The sequence below is a fragment of the Heloderma suspectum genome, chromosome 3 (assembly GCF_057233095.1).
Source record: "Heloderma suspectum isolate Gila_16-S chromosome 3, 16-S_ref, whole genome shotgun sequence".
In the NCBI taxonomy this organism is placed as follows: domain Eukaryota; kingdom Metazoa; phylum Chordata; class Lepidosauria; order Squamata; family Helodermatidae; genus Heloderma; species Heloderma suspectum.
The window spans coordinates 236,920,916-236,942,538 of record NC_139460.1 but is presented as its reverse complement, the minus strand read 5'-3'; the positions used below and the strand labels follow the sequence as shown (position 1 = coordinate 236,942,538).

General features: G+C 43.4%; 1 protein-coding gene and 1 long non-coding RNA gene across 2 annotated transcripts in view; one reads left to right on the top strand and one right to left on the bottom strand.

Annotated features, from left to right (window-relative positions):
* Positions 1–21,623, bottom strand: part of ADAM12 (ADAM metallopeptidase domain 12) — a 359,777-nt gene that overhangs the window by 217,191 nt on the left and 120,963 nt on the right. The window lies entirely within an intron of this gene.
* Positions 2,031–20,840, top strand: LOC146350900 (uncharacterized). The gene is made up of 3 exons (XR_014788779.1): positions 2,031–2,811; positions 12,500–12,574; positions 20,775–20,840. It is a non-coding gene; the product is annotated as an uncharacterized LOC146350900 (long non-coding RNA).

Sequence of the window (21,623 nt, the reverse complement as noted above, 5' to 3'; positions counted from 1 at the left end):
AAGAGGTAATCTATACCAGCTCTATTTTCTAGAACTGCACCTCTTAGATCACGCAACTCTTTATTTAACAATGACAATGCTTGTGAGGTGGCATTTATGCTTTTGGCTAAGCTGCAAGCTAACCAGTTGTTCTTTAGACCATTAGCCAAGGCTAAACCTGGAACCCCAACTAGTGACATTGTTAAGGCCAATTTTTCTGAGTCAGAATATAACTGCACATGACTATTACAATTTTTAGTTAGTTGGAGTGCTCGAGGCTGCCGTTGACGGATTTTCTCGGGCTACAGGGGAAGAATTGGCACCAGTTCAATTGGCGGCTGAGGCAACATGGGTGGTTATCAGACAAGTTGGCAGGAATGAATGACCAAGTGCGGGAATTACATGTCTAAAACCATCCATGAGGCAAAAGTATGTGGGCATCATTAAAAGATATGTTTTGAATTTTATTACAGTGGAAGGGGGCCAGGGATAGCTTTGTATTTTCTGGAAAAATTTTTGACAATTAAGCATTTGTGCACACGTAGCATTTGTTTCAGCAATTGTAGCAGCCATATCGGGGTCAGACTAAGTAGCCTCATGCAGTCTCATGCTTCATGTTCTTGCTGAGCTCTTTCTCCCTTGAATATATTGTTGTAAGCTGACGAGACACAGGAATTCCTTATCTTGTCAAAGGTCATACAGTTGTATATCTTGTTCTCTGCTGTTCTCTTCTGTTCTCTCCTTATCATGGCTACCCTATAACCCAGTTCTTGTATTATAAACAATAGTGCTAAGAGAAGAAATGTTGAGGATTGCAACCCCATGCGGGAGGGGGAGGAGGAGCCGTTTCATATGTGTCACAATGTCTATAAAACCAATGTGCTAATGTAAATCGGGGCTTCTGGCTCTTTGGAAACGATTCCAGCCTTAAGCCCGCGCGTTAAATAAAGAATCTCTTTTTCCTTCACTCCGTGGTCTCTCTGACTCTGGGTTCTGCAACATAAATGGTGCCGTGACTCGGATGTGGCAGGCTCTGAGCCAGACAGGTGGCAGTTGCCTGCTCTTGATCGCCGCACCAGGAGGACGAGCTCGGCGCATGCCTCCCTTTCTTGGCGCCACCGACCTTTTTGTCGAGTGAATGGGAGAAAGCCTGCACCGGGATCGCCCAAACGGTAGTGAGCAGCAAGAGAACCTTGGGAAGCGGAGGAAGGAACTTGAGCCCTGCCTGTATCGCAGCTGCAATTGAGTTGAAACCCACATTAGAAGCCTTCAGGAGAAAGGCAAGTATATGGGAAAAAGAGGGCCCCGCCTTTAGGGAGAAAGGCCACTGGGCAGAAAAAAAGAGGGCCCCGCCTTATGAAGAAGGTCAGTGTTGGTGGTATACGTATACAAAAGAACCTACTCCTTGCGGGTAGAAGGGGGGCCTGATCACACCCCCGAGTGGGCGCCAGTACCTAGCACGCCAGTACTCAGTAGGAAGCTGAGGAAGCTGGGGAAGCCGTTTTCCGCTCTGGTAAAAAGTGGGAAAAGTGGGTGGCAGGGACATATGGATGTAGTGGAGAGATTGATGATTGTGTGAGTGGCTACTGCGGTTTCTGACGCATACCGTTGACCGTCCGGGTGCCCAGGCCAGTAGCAAAGTGCGTGGTGTGAAAAATCCTCTTGTGTCGGCCAGTGAGACCCCTTACTCACTGACCAATTCCCATTCCCTAATTGTGTCTGTCTTCAATTTAGGAGGGAGGCTATGGGTGGTGGGGGAAGCAAACCTTGCACCCCCTTGAGATGTATGTCAAACAAAGAAGGAAAAAGGTTTTTTTAAAGATTCAGAATAGAAAGAGAAAACAGCAAAAAGCTCAAGGTCGAGCTGAGAGGAAAAAAAACAAGATCTGAGGCTGTTAATTAGAAAAATGTTGCAGGACAGTCTGGCTTTTAACAAAGCGTGGGAGCGTGAGAGTGTAAGGCCAAAGAAGTAGCTGTTAGCCTAGCGCGCCGAGAGAGGGGGGGCCGGAAAATTGCCCACAACGTTCTGAGTTGTGCAACATCATCACCTCGCCTAATTGAGATAAAATCCCTAAGAAATGGAAACTGAAAATGAAGACTCAGAAGATGAAGGCAAAATAAAAAATAAAGGTGAAGAATCAGCCCCCAGAGCACAGGCTAGACCCCTCTTCGAGTGAAAAGTGTGCCATAAGACTGTCCCAAAGCAGAATGAAGCGGAAAGACCACGTTGAAGATCTCTGTCAAGGTAACCGTGTTTAGCTTTGAACTGTGTTAGAATTGCATAGAGCCTGTAGCTACTGACCATCGGCTATATGATTTCTGAAGAGCGTAACCATTAAGCTTTTGCCGTGGGATTCCCTGCAATGAAGAAATCTCACTGATTTGAGTATCCAGTGTTACACTGCCTAAGTGTGTGTGCTAAAGAGACCGAGAAACCAGACAGCATGTTCCTGGCCAAGCCAAAATCACGCTACTGCCATGCTCCTGAAAGCTGCAATAAACTGTGTAAGCTGAAAGACCCAACCTGATTGAGAAGAAAATATTGGAGCAACTGTCTTAAAAAACAATGAGATCTGTGTAGCTGGCTGGCTGACGCTGTCAGTGATGTTACAACTTTAAATTAAGACTGTTTTCCTGTTTGAGACCCCAGCGAAGAAAGCTAACCCGAGTTATTTGTTGCCCGTGCCAAAGCAAGAATTTGGTGGCCCTGTACCTCATCGTGTCCTGTTTTAAGCTTGGGATTTACAAATACAAACAAACTGAGAAGCTTGCCTTTGAAGTCCTGCAAATCACCCCACCGCCTCCCCGAAGATTAATGGCTGCCTGAAAAATGCAAGTATAAAGCGATGCCCATCACCCCCCAGCGTCCTGAGTTTCGGCACTCAGTGTTTCAGTGCTTTCGTGTACCAGGTTAGAAAAGAAAAAAAAAGAGTACGTTTTTAAAATGTCTGTGAGAGAACCTGACAGAAGTAAAATAAAATTTACAGAGGAGTTGCCCAAGTTAAAGCATCATGGCTAGAGAGCTGAGCTGTGCCGCTCTGTTTAAACAGAAGCCTTGCTAAAAAGTTAAAGGCCCTTGTCTGTCAGAAGGGGTGTAGGGCCACACTTCCCCTTTTTAAACTGATGCAAAAGTAGAGAGCCTTTGCTGGAAACATCGCATCTTCATTGCCCAGAGCCTTCACTGTTTGCCTCCATCATCATCTGGGCTTTTTAGAGACACTCTGCACATGAACTAAAATTTTAAATTGTCACAAACTTGCCATGGACAGTGCTATGAAGCTTTTGATAAACTTGAACTCTCATCGCTGTGGACCGTGTGTCTGTGTTTGTAGTCAGCTCAGTGTACAGCAGGCTGAGTTTGATCTATAACTTTTAGATTTCCTTTTGCCAGAATTCATGCAGCATAGAGTTGCCGATGCAAAAATGGTGACCTAGAACTCTGCGTGTGTGGGTATGCCCGTCCCTTGATTTTAATGAGCCCTGAGCTTTCAGCCAGAAGAGCAGTATAACTGCTGGATCTGCTCCATCATGCCTTACCATGCAAGAAGTGTTTTCCATTCATTGTGTTAAATTGCAGAAAAAGTTTGTTGTGTATATTTTATGATTTCTTAAATATCATAAAATATATGTGATATTTGCAGATTAGTGTTAGTTGCAACTCCAAATAATACTAAGTGTGGTTCCCAATGGATGACGAAGAGAAAAGACAAAAGCAAGTAGAAAAGAAGGAATAGAGAAAGTAGCAGACAGATAGAGAAGAGAGGAAAAAAAAAAAAAGAAAAGGCAAGAGGCAAAGAAAAAACATTTATAAAAAAGAAGCGTGGCCATAGTTGCCCCCAGGGTAAATTAAAAGCAGCTGATTGTGCCTGGAGCTTATTACCTGGGGTAAAGTAGCCACAATAATGTAATAGTTCTTTAAAATGAAGAAAATGTAACTAGAAGGAGAAGAAGGGCCTATCCCAAATGTGTGTCAGTGGGACTAGTGTAAGGCAGAAAGGTTTAAGTAAGTGAGTTTAACTTGAAAAAGACAAATAAAGAGACAAGGCTGGTGCATGGAGCAGAAAGTTTTATATAAAAAGTTTGAAACATGATCTGCAATACAGGCAGATCAGCAAAGAAAAAGAAAGCAAAAGAAAGAGAAAAAATTTGTCTTCCCATACTAATAAATAAAAAGTGTTATCAAGCACTTTGGAAAGCGAAGTTGTTTACAGGAAGCTGTGCCTGAGAACCAAACACTTCTAGCCTATGCTAAAAATGCTTGCTAGTGTTGTGCTGCCTCATGGGTAACATGTATAGTATAAAAACCCATTTAGCCCAATAGCTCGTGGTTCAGAGAAGCTGTCTGATCCAGCCATTAAGTACGCCTGTGTGCTGTAAGTTACCCAATAAAGTCTCCTTGTAAATAAATCCCCTCCTCGCTGGAATCCCAAAACACGTGGGGCTAGAGCGCCTCACCCAGTATCAAACCCTGCTGTTAAAAGCCATGAAAGCAGATATGAAGAAGTCAGTTAATATGACCAAAGTGTCTAAAGTGCTGCAAGGTGCCACCGAGGCCCCAGAGCGTACTTAGAGCATCTTTCAAATGCCTATCGCCAGTATACCTCCCTCGACCCAGAGGCCCAAGAAGACGTAAACGAAAAAAAAAAGAAGAAGACCCGGCAGAGGCAAAAGATTCTTAAAAAAAGAACCAGTGTGCCCAGTGTGGACAAGATGGACATTAGTGGCATGAATGCCCAAATAAAATAAATCAAATACACAAAGGAGAAAACCAAAGGGGCCAGAATGGGCGAAGAGGGAGACAGCTTGAGAGGGGCCGTGATATTGACTGTGACGGGCCGTGACATTGACTTCATAATTGACACTGGAGCAGCATCAAAAGCAAGCAAACATTAGCCTTAAACAAGAAGTCCAAACACTGAGCAAAGGTCTTCAAGCCCAGCGTCGCTTTGTCTTAGAAAATAAGCCCCCAATTCCCATCACAGAAGTTCATCCTTTCCAACCAAGAGTTAAAGTATGAGTTAAAGAGGGAAAAATAACCCTTTGACTCCCAGATGGAAAGAACTCAGAACTGTCATACTTTCCACCCCCGCAGCTATGAAAGCAGCTAGAATTAAACCCTGGATACATTAGACACGAGTCAAGAGAGCGAGAGGGGGAAAGTAGACCATAAACAGAAATCCTGAAAATCCTTTAAAAATCATTCTGAAAAAGCAGTAAGAAGACTCAGGCTAGACCTTACTGTGGACACACCGGGAAACTGTCCCCCTGCGTACGGTCAGACCTGCAACTGGAGAATTGAAGAAGGGGACTAGACCCTACTGCAGCTTGCCAGGTGAATAGCTGCCCAGCGTACGGTCAGATCCCAAAGAAGATCAAACATGTGTGTTGTAGTGTTAGTAGTGTTGCATTGTGTCTCCTTAATAAGGTGCAAAAAGGGGGGCCAGCCCCTGAAAGAGAAAGTTTGTCCCAGGGATTTGCTGATAATTACTGGCTTCACCTGGCTAACATCACAAGAGTAAAACATTTTTGTTTGCCAAGAGGTATACCTGCAAACAGGCTTATTAGCTCTTGCCTAATACCTGTCTGTAGACATCCTGGGAAAATTCAAAAAGATACCATGTTAAGAGTTTATGGTGTAAGTTTAACTTATTCCCAAAATGCTAATTGGGGCGTAGTTGCAAAGATCCTACCCCCTACAGAGTTCACTCTACGCACCCCCATCATTGCTGAAACAAATGCTACGTGTGCACAAATGCTTAATTGTCAAAAAATTTTCCAGAAAATACAAAGCTATCCCTGGCCCCCTTCCACTGTAATAAAATTCAAAACATATCTTTTAATGATGCCCACATACTTTTGCCTCATGGATGGTTTTAGACATGTAATTCCCGCACTTGGTCATTCATTCCTGCCAACTTGTCTGATAACCACCCATGTTGCCTCAGCCGCCAATTAAACTGGTGCCAGTTCTTCCCCTGTAGCCTGAAAAATCCGTCAACGGCAGCCTCGAGCACTCCAACTAACTAAAAATTGTAATAGTCATGTGCAGTTATATTCTGACTCAGAAAAATTGGCCTTAGCAATGTCACTAGTTGGGGTTCCAGGTTTAGCCTTGGCTAATGGTCTAAAGAACAACTGGTTAGCTTGCAGCTTAGCCAAAAGCATAAATGCCACCTCACAAGCATTGTCATTGTTAAATAAAGAGTTGCGTGATCTAAGAGGTGCAGTTCTAGAAAATAGAGCTGGTATAGATTACCTCTTCCTTCTCCATCATTTAAGTTGTGAGACACACCAAAAGCTCTGTTGTTTTAACTTAACTGATAATGGCAATGCTGTAGATGAACAGATCAACAAGCTGCACAATATAGTAGCTAACAAAACAATAAGACAAAACAATTAGCTCAATTAGTTAACCCCTTGGCTTCCAGATCTTAGCTGGCTTAAAAGCATTGTTCATCCTAATTCTACCAGTATTGTTCATAAAAGTTCTGTTATGTCTCTGCGTTCCTTGTCTTATGAGCTGTTTAACCAATCTGTTTTATGTCTCAGCTAGTAAAACTGCTGCCCTCTACGCTCTAATAGCCCAACAAAAGGCTAAGTAATATGTATGTCACAAAAAGCTTTGTATAGTTATCAGAAATGCTATAATTGTAATGAAATTATGCATTTAAGGGGGGAATGTAGCAGCCATATCGGGGTCAGACTAAGTAGCCTCATGCAGTCTCATGCTTCATGTTCTTGCTGAGCTCTTTCTCCCTTGAATATATTGTTGTAAGCTGACGAGACACAGGAATTCCTTATCTTGTCAAAGGTCATACAGTTGTATATCTTGTTCTCTGCTGTTCTCTTCTGTTCTCTCCTTATCATGGCTACCCTATAACCCAGTTCTTGTATTATAAACAATAGTGCTAAGAGAAGAAATGTTGAGGATTGCAACCCCATGCGGGAGGGGGAGGAGGAGCCATTTCATATGTGTCACAATGTCTATAAAACCAATGTGCTAATGTAAATCGGGGCTTCTGGCTCTTTGGAAACGATTCCAGCCTTAAGCCCGCGCGTTAAATAAAGAATCTCTTTTTCCTTCACTCCGTGGTCTCTCTGACTCTGGGTTCTGCAACACAATGATGGGGGTGCGTAGAGTGAACTCTGTAGGGGGTAGGATCTTTGCAACTACGCCCCAATTAGCATTTTGGGAATAAGTTAAACTTACACCATAAACTCTTAACATGGTATCTTTTTGAATTTTCCCAGGATGTCTACAGACAGGTATTAGGCAAGAGCTAATAAGCCTGTTTGCAGGTATACCTCTTGGCAAACAAAAATGTTTTACTCTCGTGATGTTAGCCAGGTGAAGCCAGTAATTATCAGCAAATCACTGGGACAAACTTTTTTTTCCAGGGGCAGACCCCCCTTTTTGCACCTTATTAAGGAAACACAATGCAACACTACTAACACTACAACACTACAATACGCATGTTTGATCTTCTTTGGGATCTGACCGTACGCTGGGCAGCTATTCACCTGGCAAGCTGCAGTAGGGTCTAGTCCCCTTCTTCAATTCTCCAGTTGCAGGTCTGACCGTACGCAGGGGGACAGTTTCCCGGTGTGTCCACAGTAAGGTCTAGCCTGAGTCTTCTTACTGCTTTTTCAGAATGATTTTTAAAGGATTTTCAGGATTTCTGTTTATGGTCTACTTTCCCCCTCTCGCTCTCTTGACTCGTGTCCAATGTATCCAGGGTTTAATTCTAGCTGCTTTCATAGCTGCGGGGGTGGAAAGTATGACAGTTCTGAGTTCTTTCCATCTGGGAGTCAAAGGGTTATTTTTCCCTCTTTAACTCATACTTTAACTCTTGGTTGGAAAGGATGAACTTCTGTGATGGGAATTGGGGGCTTATTTTCTAAGACAAAGCGACGCTGGGCTTGAAGACCTTTGCTCAGTGTTTGGACTTCTTGTTTAAGGCTAACGTTTGCTTGCTCTTGATGCCACTCCAGTGTCAATCATGAAGTCAATGTCACTGCCCCTCACAGTCAATGTCACGGCCCTTCTCAAGCTGTCTCCCTCTTCGCCCATTCTGGCCCCTTTGTTTTTCTCCTTTGTGTATTTGATTTATTTTATTTGGGCATTCATGCCACTAATGTCCATCTTGTCCACACTGGGCACACTGGTTCTTTTTTTTAAGAATCTTCTGCCTCTTCTTCTTTTCTTCTTCTTTTCTTTTTTCGTTTACGTCTTCTTGGGCCTCTGGGTCGAGGGGGGTGTACTGGCGATAGGCATTTGAAAGATGCTCCAAGTACGCTCTGGGGCCTCGGTGGCACCTTGCAGCACTTTAGACACTTTGGTCATATTAATTGACTTCTTTATACCTGCTTTCATGGCTTTTAACAGCAGGGTTTGATACTGGGTGAGGCGCTCTAGCCCCACTTGTGTTTTGGGATTCCAGCGAGGGGGAGATATATTTACAAGGAGACTTTATTGGGTAACTTACAGCACACAGGCGTACTTAATTTTTGGATCAGACAGCTTCTCTGAACCACGAGCTATTGCACTAAATGGGTTTTTATACTATACATGTTACCCATGAGGCAGCACAACACTAGCAAGCATTTTCAGCATAGGCTAGAAGTGCTTGGTTCTCAGGCACAGCTTCCTGTAAACAACTTCGCTTCCCAAAGTGCTTGATAACACTTTTTATTTATTAGTATGGGAAGACAAATTTTTTCTCTTTCTTTTGCTTTCTTTTTCTTTGCTGATCTGCCTGTATTGCAGATCATGTTTCAAACTTTTTATATAAAACTTTCTGCTCCATGCACCAGCCTTGTCTCTTTATTTGTCTTTTTCAAGTTAAACTCACTTACTTAAACCTTTCTGCCTTACACTAGTCCCAATGACACACATTTGGGATAGGCTCTTCTTCTCCTTCTAGTTAGATTTTCTTTATCTTAAAGAACTATTACATTATTGTGGCTACTTTACCCCAGGTAATAAGCTCCAGGCACAATCAGCTGCTTTTAATTTACCCTGGGGGCAACTATGGCCACGCTTCTTTTTTACAAATGTTTTTTCTTTGCCTTTTGCCTTTTCTTTTTCTCTCTTCTCTATCTGTCTTCTACTTTCTCTATTCCTTCTTTTCTACTTGCTTTTGTCTTTTCTCCTTGTTATCCATCGGGAACCACACTTAGTATTATTTGGAGTTGCAACTAACACTAATCTGCAAATATCACATATATTTTATGATATTTAAGAAATCATAAAATATACACAACAAACTTTTTCTGCAATTTAACACAATGAATGGAAAACACTTCTTGCATGGTAAGGCATGATGGAGCAGATCCAGCAATTATACTGCTCTTCTGGCTGAAAGCTCAGGGCTCATTAAAATCAAGGGATGGGCATACCCACACACACAGAGTTCTAGGTCACCATTTTTGCATCGGCAACTCTATGCTGCATGAGTTCTGGCAGAAGGAAATCTAAAAGTTATAGATCAAACTCAGCCTGCTGTACACTGAGCTGACTACAAACATAGACACACGGTCCACAGCGATGAGAGTTCAAGTTTATCAAAAGCTTCATAGCACTGTCCATGGCAAGTCTTTGACAATTTAAAATTTTAGTTCATGTGCAGAGTGTCTCTAAAAAGCCCAGATGATGATGGAGGCAAACAGAGAAGGCTCTGGGCAATGAAGATGCGATGTTTCCAGCAAAGGCTCTCTACTTTTGCATGAGTTTAAAAAGGGAAAGTGTGGCCCTACACCCCTTCTGACAGACAAGGGCCTTTAACTTTTTAGCAAGGCTTCTGTTTAAACAGAGCGGCACAGCTCAGCTCTCTAGCCATGATGCTTTAACTTGGGCAACTCCTCTGTAAATTTTATTTTACTTCTGTCAGGTTCTCTCACAGACATTTTAAAAACGTACTCTTTTTTTTTCTTTTCTAACCTGGTACACGAAAGCACTGAAACACTGAGTGCCGAAACTCAGGACGCTGGGGGGTGATGGGCATCGCCTTATACTTGCATTTTTCAGGCAGCCATTAATCTTCGGGGAGGCGGTGGGGTGATTTGCAGGACTTCAAAGGCAAGCTTCTCAGTTTGTTTGTATTTGTAAATCCCAAGCTTAAAACAGGACAGGATGAGGTACAGGGCAGCCAAATCTTTGCTTTGGCACGGGCAACAAATAACTCGGGTCAGCTTTCTTCGCTGGGGTCTCAAACAGGAAAACAGTCTTAATTTAAAGTTGTAACATCACTGACAGCGTCAGCCAGCCAGCTACACAGATCTCATTGTTTTTCAAGACAGTTGCTCCAATATCTTCTTCTCAATCAGGTTGGGTCTTTCAGCTTACACAGTTTATTGCAGCTTTCAGGAGCATGGCAGTAGCATGATTTTGGCTTGGCCAGGAACATGCTGTCTGGTTTCTCGGTCTCTTTAGCACACACACTTAGGCAGTGTAACACTGGACACTCAAATCAGTGAGATTTCTTCATTGCAGGGAATCCCACGGCAAAAGCTTAATGGTTACGCTCTTCAGAAATCATATAGCTGATGGTCAGTAGCTACAGGCTCTATGCAATTCTAACACAGTTCAAAGCTAAACACGGTTACCTTGACAGAGATCTTCAACATGGTCTTTCCGCTTCATTCTGCTTTGGGACAGTCTTATGGCACACTTTTCACTCGAAGAGGGGTCTAGCCTGTGCTCTGGGGGCTGATTCTTCACCTTTATTTTCTATTTTGCCTTCATCTTCTGAGTCTTCATTTTCAGTTTCCATTTCTTAGGGATTTTATCTCAATTAGGCGAGGTGATGATGTTGCACAACTCAGAACGTTGTGGGCAATTTTCCTGCCCCCCCTCTCTCGGCGCGCTAGGCTAACAGCTACTTCTTCGGCCTTACACTCTCATGCTCCCACGCTTTGTTAAAAGCCAGACTGTCCTGCAACATTTTTCTAATTAACAGCCTCAGATCTTGTTTTTTTTCCTCTCAGCTCGACCTTGAGCTTTTTGCTGTTTTCTCTTTCTATTCTGAATCTTTTTAAAAAAAACCTTTTTCCTTCTTTGTTTGACATACATCTCAAGGGGGTGCAAGGTTTGCTTCCCCCACCACCCATAGCCTCCCTCCTAAATTGAAGACAGACACAATTAGGGAATGGGAATTGGTCAGTGAGTAAGGGGTCTCACTGGCCGACACAAGAGGATTTTTCACACCACGCACTTTGCTACTGGCCTGGGCACCCGGACGGTCAACGGTATGCTTCAGAAACCGCAGTAGCCACTCACACAATCGTCAATCTCTCCACTACATCCATATGTCCCTGCCACCCACTTTTCCCACTTTTTACCAGAGCGGAAAACGGCTTCCCCAGCTTCCTCAGCTTCCTACTGAGTACTGGCGTGCTAGGTACTGGCGCCCACTCGGGGGTGTGATCAGGCCCCCCTTCTACCCGCAAGGAGTAGGTTCTTTTGTATACGTATACCACCAACACTGACCTTCTTCATAAGGCGGGGCCCTCTTTTTTTCTGCCCAGTGGCCTTTCTCCCTAAAGGCGGGGCCCTCTTTTTCCCATATACTTGCCTTTCTCCTGAAGGCTTCCAATGTGGGTTTCAACTCAATTGCAGCTGCGATACAGGCAGGGCTCAAGTTCCTTCCTCCGCTTCTCAAGGTTCTCTTGCCGCTCGCTGCCGTTTGGGCGATCCCGGTGCAGGCTTTCTCCCATTCACTCGACAAAAAGGTCGGTGGCGCCAAGAAAGGGAGGCATGCGCCGAGCTCGTCTTCCCGGTGCGGCGATCAAGAGCAGGCAACTGCCACCTGTCTGGCTCAGAGCCTGCCACATCCGAGTCACGGCACCATTTATGTTGCAGAACCCAGAGTCAGAGAGACCACGGAGTGAAGGAAAAAGAGATTCTTTATTTAACGCGCGGGCTTAAGGCTGGAATCGTTTCCAAAGAGCCAGAAGCCCCGATTTACATTAGCACATTGGTTTTATAGACATTGTGACATATATGAAATGGCTCCTCCTCTCCCTCCCGCATGGGGTTGCAATCCTCAACATTTTTCCTCCTAGCACCATTGTTTATAATACAAGAACTGGGTTATAGGGTAGCCATGATAAGGAGAGAACAGAAGAGAACAGCAGAGAACAAGATATACAATTGTATGACCTTTGACAAGATAAGGAATTCCTGTGTCTCGTCAGCTTACAACAATATATTCAAGGGAGAAAGAGCTCAGCAAGAACATGAAGCATGAGACTGCATGAGGCTACTTAGTCTGACCCCGATATGGCTGCTACAAAAGGACCAGCATGAACAGAGTGAAGAGGAATATAGCTATCGACACATGAGCTTTTCAAAGGTCCACCTCTCATTTGAAATAGAATTAAGTTGCTACTCCTTATGTTTGCAAATATGTAGAGTCACATGCTCCACACTGAAGTACTGTCTTTCTCAATGTTCACTAATACGTTTCCAACAATGTTAGGCTAAAAGCAGACAAACTTTTTTTCTCTTTCTTTAATACAGAAAGGACTGAAAGCATTTTGAAAGCGCAATTACTATTCATGGTCAATGTGTACACTCATCCTATTTCCACTTCAGGTAAACAGATTTTGTATTATTTCACAAAGCTACAGAACTAGGGATGTCAGAGAATTCCGCCACGGATCTCGGTGAGGCCGAATGCCAGTGCATTCGGCCCCCTGAACTCCATGGCGGAATCCCCCCCAGGACAAGACTTACCTATGGCGGATCTTCCGGGCGGTGGCAGCTCTGGCAACGGCTGTGGCAGTGGAGGCTGGTCTTCCAACCGGCTGCCGCCGCCACCATTTCCAGGCTTGTGTAAAAAAACCCAAACACGACGTGATAGGCTACGTAAATATTTATGTAGGCTAAAACGGCGAATCAAAAGGGGACACAAATAGCGCCCACTACGCTATTTGCGTTCCCCTTTATTTTCGCCGTCATAGCCTACGTAAATATTTCCGTAGATTAAGACGGTAAAAAGAAGGAACGCAAATGGCGGCAGCCATAGCCGCCGCCATTTGTGTACGCAGTTTTTTGTTTTTATCCAGAGCCCTCCGCGGTCAGAAATCCGGCTGCGGACGGCTCTGGCCTAGCTGGGCCTGGCCGGCTGCTCCGCGGAGCTGCTGCGGAGCACAGCCGGCTGTTCGAGGATTCCGGGGGGAGGAACGGAGCGCCTCCCCCCCGGTGAGGATTCCGGAGGGAGGGACAGAACGCCTCCCCCCCACCATAAACATAATCTGTGAACAGGTAAGTCACTTTCATACATCCCTATCAGAACTTGCTTGAACACAAGCAAGGTGTTTGTTTACACCATAAGAAGAGATGCCTCTCTGAAATCTAGGGATGTACAAAAGTGACTTACCTTTCCACGGATTATGCTGATGCTGGGGGGGAGGCGTTCCATCCCTCCCCCCGGAATCCTGGCCAGGGGGGAGGCACTCCGTTCCTCCCCCCCAGAATCCTGGCTGGCCGGCTCCACTCTGCAGGGATTCTGCGGAGCCGCCGGCCGGCTCCGCCAGCAGCTGGACATTCGGCAGCTGGCTAGCAGGGACACAAATAGCGGCGGCCATAGCCGCCGCTGTTTGCGTCCCTGCAGTCAGCAGTGATAGGCTACGTAAATGTTTACGTAGCCTATCACGGCTGATTTAAAAAACAAAAAACAAAACGTGCGTATGCAAATGGCGGCGGCCATGGCCGCCACCATTTGCGTTCTTTATTTTGGCACGTCTTAGTCTACGTAAACATTTACGTAGACTAAGACGGCGAAAATAAGGGGAACACAAATAGCGTAGCGTCTGCGCTATTTGCGTTCCCCTTATTTTCGCCGTCTTAGTGTACGTAAATGTTTACATAGACTAAGACGTGCCAAAATAAGGAACGCCATTTGCGTACATGCGTTTTTTGTTTTTGTTTTTTAAAGTCAGCCGTGATAGGCTACGTAAACATTTACGTAGCCTATCACGGTGTTTTTTTAAAATCTAGCCGTGATAGGCTACATAAATCTTTACGTAGCCTATCACGTTTTTTTGTTTTGTTTTGTTTTTTTAATTGGAAATGGCGGCGGCAGCAGCCTGTCAGAAGACCGGCCGCCTCAGCTGCCGGCACCGAACTGCCGCCTCAGCCGCTGCCGCCAGGAAGATCCACCCAAGGTAAGTCCCGTCCCAGGGGGAGGCGGGGGGGCGGGCCATTCCGCCACTTATTTCGGGGGGCCGAATGTGCTGGCATTTGGCCTCCCCAAGATCTGTGGCGGAACTTTCGTACATCCCTACTGAAATCACTTTCAAATCTTTTAAAACACCAACCTTAGCAAAGACATGAAGATGCACTGCATTCCCAGACCACTGAGAAAAGAAGCTAGAGTTGTTAGTGTTTAGCTCTCCTTTATATTTATATCTGCTTGCTTGTTTGAGGTCAGAAGGAATTACTAAGAATAGTAAAATAGTACTGAAATCTACCAAGCAATATAAGATGAAGGCTGTCTTTCATTCATGGTAATGTCATAATTCCTGCTGTTATTGTAACTAGCTGAACTTTAGAGGTCTATTGCATTTTATCCCACCTTTCCTCCAAGGAGCTCAGAGCACAGTATCTGCCTCCCCCTGCACTCCATTTTATTCTCACAACAACCTTGTGAGGTAAGTTGGGATGGAAGATACCAACTGGCCCAAGGTCTTCCTGCAACCATCATAGCTGAGCAAGGATTTTAACCTGGTTTTCCTTGTTATTAATCCAAAACTCTACCTCAGCCTTCTCCAATTTGGTGCCCTCCAAATGTGTTGGGCTGCCCTTCCCATGCTGGCTGGAAATGATGGGAGTTGCAGTCCAACACATCTGGAGGGCACCAGGTTGGAGAAGGCTGCTCTATCCATTGAATTACGCTCTTCCCTAAGGTTTTCCTATTGACAAGATTCTGCTGATATGTTTGTAGTGCACAACTGTTTTTTTCTTTGAAAAACATAGAGATGTGTGAGTGATTCACCTATAGTGAGATTGGTGAGCTCCAGATAATTGCAGGAATTCATGGAGCTCACTTGCAGTTTTGCATTCTCCCACTGTGGTCAACATCTAAATTGCTGGTGAGGGAAAAGAGACCATGTGCCGCATCTTTACTACTGTGACAAATTTTCCTCCGGCCTGTGACATCTAATATCTCAACGGTGCATGAAGCCAAATAATTTGTAAAGCACAGAAGGATATATGAAAATCATGTTAAATATTTCAATGTATCACAATACTAGCAGAAAATCAATTTATTATGATTAGCGTTCCATGAATAATGGCAAAATAAATGATTGCTAATGCTGTTTAAACGTTTGCTTAAATTGCCGCTAACAGTGCTATCTGATCTCCATTGCTCACTCTAAGCTAATTATTAATCCAGCAGAGAAGATGCAATTTATGGTTAACTAAGCGGGGAGATCCCAAATGGGGTTGATTCAGAAGGCAGCCAATTATGCCTGCTTATCCTCTATGCCTCACCTAGACCATCTCTTGCTTGGGACCAATAAACATTTATAATTTTTTTTAGCAAATGTGGGCATCGTGACCACAACAATTTTAAACAGGCCAAGAGCTACTGTAGGGGTTTTGGCTCTATTAAGAACAAGTAAGACTTATTTCAAATGATCAAGATTGACAAAACCAAAGTATCTTGCATTTTTAAAGTAGCTGAAAACATTAGGTTTAAAAACCTGTGTCTGCTATCTGTACCATACATGGTATGATATATGTTCCTCTCCCCTTCAGGGCCTAGAAGCCTGGCTGATCCGTCTTATATTTTAAAATAAAGACCCAGTTCCCACATAACAACTACCCAGAATATGGGTTGAATATGGGTTGAGTGTGGGTTGTTGTTGAATCATGTGCTGTTATCGAATCATGGGTTGTTGTTGAATCATGGGTTGCCATTACGTGGAAAGGAAACCCTGCACTATGGTTTAACTATGGGTTGTTAACCATGAACAACCCAGGAAGAGAACCCATGGTTAGGTTGTGAATTCTGGGTGAATTCACATGGTTAGGTTGTGAATTCTGGGTTGTTCATGATTAACAACCAATTAACCGTAGTGCAGGGTCCACACATAATGACAAGCCACATTTCAACAACCCACGATTCAGTGACAACCAGTACTCCGGGTTGTCATTACGTGTGAACCAGGTCAGTGTATGCATTGATTCAAAAGTGAACTGACCTGAGGTTAAAAAGGGGACGGGAAACAAAACAACCCCCCCCCCCCCAGCACGTTGCTGCTTGTATTTCCTCATACTAGGATGGCCACTTACACTTGCCCAAAAAAGAGAGGAAATGCATCACCAAAAAGAGTGCTATCCAGGTACTAACCACTGATAGGCAACTTCAAGGCCCCTGTGATCCTGTCTTATGGTTCTTTATCTTTCAACTGGACAGCCCTTCAAATAAAGGACAAATTCAAATAGGGCTGTCCTCTAACATCCCTTCAAACAGAGGATGGTTGTCTGTAATGTAGGGAACATACACAATTTGCAGGAAAACAACCCAACCACCATTGGATTCTGTACCACTGCTGTACTTTGGTACTGACCCTCGTTTCTGTACTGAAACAGCAGTCCAAGCTGCCAAAAGATATCTCAAGACTTTCCAGCACAAGAAATGAGAAGCTGCTGTTCTGACCCAGAACTCAGATCAACATAATTAGTACTGGAACATCCAGAACAGAACGACAAGACCCAAACCAGATATAAGTTAATTATCATAACAGTTTCAGAAACATGGGGAGGGCAATGTAATATTGCAAGATGGTGCAGTATAAATGACATTGCACTTACTTTTTCAACCTTTCCATGTCATAGCCCTTGAGGCTGTCTTGGTAATAGGAAGTCTGAACACTTAAGCAAGGAGAGATCAGCTTGAACTTTTTGGCATAGGGTTTTTTCAGCAACTGTCACACATATTTATATTCAACAGACTGTAGCAAAGGTAGATGATAAAAATGCATTAGAAATATAGAACTTTTAATGTTAAAATGCTAGAGGGCATCTATTTCAACTCTTGTTCCAAGACTTGAATCCCCTATACCCAAATATCCCTAACTCAGGGATAGACAACCTGGTGCCCTCCAGAAGTTTTGGATGACATTGCTCAAAATCATTGTCATCATTTTGGATGACATTGCTCACCATTAGCCATGATGGCTAGGCCTGTGGAAGTTGTAGTTCAAAACATCTGGAGGGTACCAGGTTGCCTATCCCTGCCCAACATTATTCCAATAACAATAATGTTCCAAACAGAGAAGAATGAACAAGATGGAAGATGCCTGGAGCACCTGTACAATAAGCCCTAAAAAATGTTTAATGGGGTAATAGTTCATGAGTTCTAATCCTAGGAAATGAAGTACATGGCTTCATCAAGCAACCGTAAGTGGGACAACAGCTGTTATACAACACCATAGGAACATAAGAAGAGCCATGCTGGATCAGACCAAGGGTCCATCCAGTCCAGCATTCTGTTCACACAGTAGCCAACCAGCTGTCAACCAGGAAACCACAAACAGGACATGAGTGCAACAGCACCCTCCCCCCACATGTTGTGGTGGTAGAGGCAGCAGGATGGGAGCTGAGGGGGAAGCACCATGGCACTTCTCTCTCGGTTTCCATCCTGCTGCCACCACCAAGTAACCACGCCTCTCTCTGCTGGGAACCTGTATTGTTGCGGACATAAACACCTGTATTGCTGCAGACATGACCCCTTTAAGGCCCCTATTTGCATATCTGGGATAGTCATAGAAAAGAACAAGCAGCCATTTGAGTGGAAAATGGCAGTCAGCAAGGAAGTGGATGCTCGTGCACTTGCCTGGCTCCGCACACACCAAGCCAGGCAAGTGCTGGGGTCCGTAGACTGGTGTCCTGGGGCCAAGCCAGCAATTTCAGGCTTTGAGCTGCAACCAGGCACCTATGCCATCCCTACTAGTAGCACTGATAGCCTTCTCCTCCAGGAATGTATCCAACGCCCTTTTAAAACCACCCAAATTGGTGGCCATCACTACATCCTGTGGTAGCAAATTTCATAGTTTAACTATGTGTTGTGTGAAAAAGTCCTTTATTTTATCTGTCCTGAATCTCCCACCAATCAGCTTCATGGGATGACCCCGGGTTCTAGTATTTTGAGAGAGGGAGAAAAATGTCTCCCTATTCACATTCTTCACACCATGCATCCCTTACCATTAGCCATGCTGGCTTGGCCTGTGGAAGTTGTAGCCCAAAACATCTGGAGCGCACCAGCTCGCCCACCTCTGCCCAATATCATTCCAATAATATGTCACAAACTGGGAAGAATGAAGATGATGCAAGATGCTGGGGGCAACTGTACAACAAGCCCTAGAAAACGCCGAATGGGCCAATAGTTCATGGGTTCTAATCCCTTGGAATAAAATTCATGGGTTCATCAAGCAATCATTAGTGGGGCAATAGCTGTTACAACACCATAGATCCCCTCCAGCCTGACATCCTCTAGCTTGCCATAGGCTGGGGATGATGGGAGTAGTAGTCTAACACATGTGGAGGGTGCCAGGCTGGGGGAGTCTTCCATAAATTTAATGCACTGTTTCAGGATATAGCTGTGCAAAGCATCCGATAGCAGCAGCAGCAGCAGGAGGATATTGTGTATATATATCCTGTGATGTTCAAAATCCAACAGTTTTTGTTTTCCATGTGAAACATACTAGCTGTACATGTTACAAAAGTTGGAGCAATGTTCTAGGGAACCGGTGCTTTCCCTTTCAAGAAGAAGGGGTTTTCATCTCCTTCCTGTCGTCCTGCTTACTTACTGCTATATTCAGCCACACAAAACATACTATAAAATATCCTCTGGTGTGAAAATGATAGCTGCACGTATGCTAGATTCTGGACAGAGAAGGGGCCTGTTATACTGCTAATACAGTATGATTGAGATACATAGAATCTGAGTCTCATTGAATACAAATGAGATACATAGAATCTCATTCTAAGGTTATTGCAAATTGACAAAATCAGTGAGAACTGAGGAAAGCAAAGTAAGTTAAGGGTGCTTCCAGATGAAGCTTTTATTGTGCAATAACCCTGCCTCAAACACAGAACTTTAGGAGGGGTCCAGACAACATCGTTTTCCATTTCTAATCCTCAGTCTGTTCCCACCACTACTTTGTCTTTTTTCAAAGACAGAATAGCTGCACAATGCCTTTTGATTGTTCGTGCTAGAAGCTGTCTATCTGGAAGCACCCTAATGCTCATTTTCTTTTTCCAGTCAGAAATCAATATCTTTTTCCTGTGAAAGATCAGAACATAAAACTAAAAAGTCTGATGATGCACATAGCCTCCAAAACATGTTCCAATGAATCTTAATCACAGTGGAATAAATAATGGCATTTACAGAGGCTCCCACTGAATCATACTGTAGCACTCTAATCCCACATTTTTCATGTTTCCTGGCAGGTTTATTTCCCTGCAGAAATCGCAGTGGTTGCAACAGGCAGAACTCTGCTAGACAAAAAAAAATGTAAATTTGCCCTTTTTATTTATTCTTTTATATTTATGGCTGAAGTACCACATAATGTTGTGATTGTGAAAGCCAGACCACATTTATGTAGACATCCATGTGAAATTTGAGCATGGTCCCTTTGTAGTTGACATTATAGGGCAACATTCCCCCACCCCCACAATACCACCATTAAATTCATCTCTGACAGTTACTGACAGAAACAGTTTATGCTTAGCAGAACCGTGTAAGTACAGATTAGGTACAACTCTAGATCAGGTACAATTCAGATTAGGTAGGTTAAGTGTTAGGGATCCAAAATGCATTAAAAGAGAATAGAAATATGTGATCTAGTTCCTTAAAGACATAATCCTATGTATCAGGGTTGCTGAACCTCTTTCACCCTGAGGTTCGAATTCCATTCATGAGAAGTTGCAGTTCTAACCACACCCACCTGTAATTATGTAAAACTTGAGGCCAATTCACAAGACCATCAGGGCATGTTAAGATGGTGCTTTTTAGTAAGCTAATACTAGCTCATATTTACAGCAGTGTGCAAAAGTACTATTATTTTGAATATAGTTGTACTCAAAACAAAATCAAACAGCACTAATCCTACTTAGGTCCACAATACTGGTGTGTGTGTGTGTGTGTGTGTGTGTGAGTGTGTGTGATTTAAGAGTAGTGGCCTAAGGAAGTTTATTGATCCATCCTGATCAACCAGTCATGGGTCATTCAAGTGTTTGAGCCATAATGGCAGATGCTATCCATCGCCTTGTATTAAAAAAGTTTATTGGTTAATCTTCTGCATGCATGGAAGTCATGAAGCACCTGAAAAGCAATACTTTCCATACATCTACAAAATTTGTTCAATGTGAAAACAGTCTTGGCTATACTGTTCTGTCCATGACCACACCATGAGCACAACGATTTTATCTTTTAAAGATTGTGCTGGCAGTTATACAGATATTAGCTGAAATCAGAATAATCAATAGTGTCCTTTGGGGAAAAGAAAAAATATCCTTAAGAATAATAGAGAGGAAAAACTGAGCAACATCAGAAATACTAGCCAGAGATAAGGCAAATATTGTTATTAGCAGCATCTCATCGGGTTAACTTTTTTTCTCCCTAAAATCATTACTGTGCACATTCTTTCAAGATGTCTAAATGTGCACTATGGTTAGGTCCAAAATATTAATTTTCTCTCACAAGATAAGATGTCCCTGGTAGATATTTGATTTCCCCTTTCAACCTCTGCTTCTCCTTTTTTTAAAATCTTGTCTTCAGATTGGAAGCCGAATGCATGAAGAAATCAGCAAGATATATAAACTAGCCATATTTGGCACAATTCTTTGAAGAGATTTCATTACATCCTCAAGAAAACAGCACTTGGGAAGGAAAGGTGATGAACTTTCTAAAAATTAAATAAAACTGAGAGTGCAATCCTATACATGTTTACTTGGAAGTAAGTCCTACAGCATTCAATTGAGTTTACTCCCTGGAAAATGTGCACAGGATCGCAGCCTAAGTGCGGTCCAGCAAGTGTTCAGCACTTTCAGTTCCCATTTACTCTTTTCCATTTAAATCAGCAGAACACTGAGCACTTTTAACTTTGGTGGATCATTTCCCCTGTTTTACAGAAAATATATGCTTCCAAATTTCTTTCACAAATCATAAGGCAGTGGCTTGATCTAAATCTAATGGACCCAATTTCAATAATGCAGGTATATTTGCAAGTGAAGCTAAGAAACCTTTAATTCTAGAATTAGTGACTGGTGAATGTTGTAAATGCAAAACAGAAGGTGGAGCCATTTTATACCAAATGTGCATTCTACTCAATGTATATTTTTTTCATTTGTTCTGTGGACATACGAAATGAGAAATCAATTTAAATATCACTTTTGAAGACAGCCATAGTTATGAACTATGACATTCACTTGACTTTTGAAAGTCAAGTGAATGTCATAGTTCATAACTATGGCTGTTTTCAAAAGAAGAAGCTTCCCACGAGGCATTTCAGGGTGGGGCAACACAACTGAGGGGGAAAATTGACCACCCCAATAGGCACTTATCTGGATTACAGCTATGAAATAGAAGGCCAGATGGGGAAAATCTGCCAGATTTCAAGACCGGAAG